Below are 1,627 nucleotides of genomic sequence, written 5' to 3' on the forward strand. Positions count from 1 at the left end.
TCTTAAGGCATTTAGTGTTACAGGAGATCGAAGTGACAGTTGCTAGCAATTCGCTCTAAACTTTTCGTAAATAAGAGTTTTCGTCGTATTATCTTTAAAAAATTATAGTTTTCAAGCATCCGCTCATGGACATTGTAATCTAGAGTATGGAAACCATGTTTTTTCATTGTCCCGCCATCTAAAAACTAACGTAAGACATAGATATCCACGGATTGATTTTCTTTTTGTTTACTCATTATGATAAATTAGGAAAAAAGTTACGAGAGTGGTCGAGATGGGCGGTCTAATTTTCTTTTTCATATATACTGAAGTTTTTTCCATCCACCTTGGTTAAAACCACCTGCCACAAGCCGCCACTGTAGTTTGGACATTAGTTTTTATACGCGATTCTTAATTTTTTTTTAAGTTTAAAAGATTTAAATTATGTAAAAAATTATTTCTGTCAGGATTTTGATGTTTTAAAGATTGGATGCTTTTAGAATTTAAATGATGGCAGAAAGTACCACTATATTAGAGTGCACTCGGCGTGAAATTTTCGATGCATTGTTTAATGCAAGTCTTATCATGCGTTTTTGCCGTTGATATACATCTCTTCAAACAACATTGCCTGGATACTGCGAAACTGTTGATTAAAAGCTATCCATGGTATTATATGCCAACATCAATTCACGAAGTGCTCATCCATGGGCCTCTCATTATTGAATGGGCACCCCTGCCAATTGGGCAACTTTCCTAAGAAGCCCAAGAGTCAAGGCATAAGGATGTTAAAAAATATCGAGAAAACTTTTCAAGAAAATCTTCCAGGATAAGCACGATGACAGATATTTTTCATTGGCTGCTTGTATCCTCGGACCCTCTCATTTCAAGTTTACGTTTAAACCCACCAACACAAAATCATAAACTGTCATCATATGCCATCAAATTATTATCAACTGTTGTAAATGCGGATGCGGAATTGCTATCAAAAAATATTGATATGAGCTTGGACACTTCAGATGACTGCGAGTCTGACGGTGTACAAAATTGTTTCCTTAAAAATATATTCCTGTACCAATAAATATGTATGTCTTGTTTATTGATTCATCTCCCGTGTAAATCTAAACATCAACATTCTTAGAAACAAACATTAAGACCTCGTCAGTGTTTGTCCGACCTTCTCTTCCGATTTGTGGCGTGCGCCTTGATGTTGGCGCACAAATGGGAGGGACCAACAGTTTTACGCCGAATCCGAACGGGGATTGTATTTTTATGAGAAGCTGTTATTCGTGGCTGAATACACTCGGGGGTTACGGTACGTTGCTAACCGCTACATAACATTATGTACTTTTGCTAAATGCGATAGCATGAACGCTCTTCGAAAAATATGTTCGAAAGTGCTAAATGTTGCATTTTAAATACAGCAAAACCCCTGCATTAGGCTGCGTTTCTCCAAACTCATTTAAGTGGAAATTAACTTTAATTTAATTTTTTATTTAATTCTCATTTAAATTATTTTCGGTTTCAATAAGCTCTTTATTTAAGTGAGTAAAAAGTGGTTGTACATCAGACTTGGCCAGATAAATCTTTCATTTGTACTGAGAGCTTTCGAAAGCTTTGGCACGCTGTGTTGTAAAAGCAGGGCTGGTAT

Source organism: Rhagoletis pomonella, unplaced genomic scaffold (assembly GCF_013731165.1).
Source record: "Rhagoletis pomonella isolate Grant_MI unplaced genomic scaffold, Rhpom_1.0 Rhpom_scaffold_00022, whole genome shotgun sequence".
Classification (NCBI taxonomy): Eukaryota; Metazoa; Arthropoda; class Insecta; order Diptera; family Tephritidae; genus Rhagoletis; species Rhagoletis pomonella.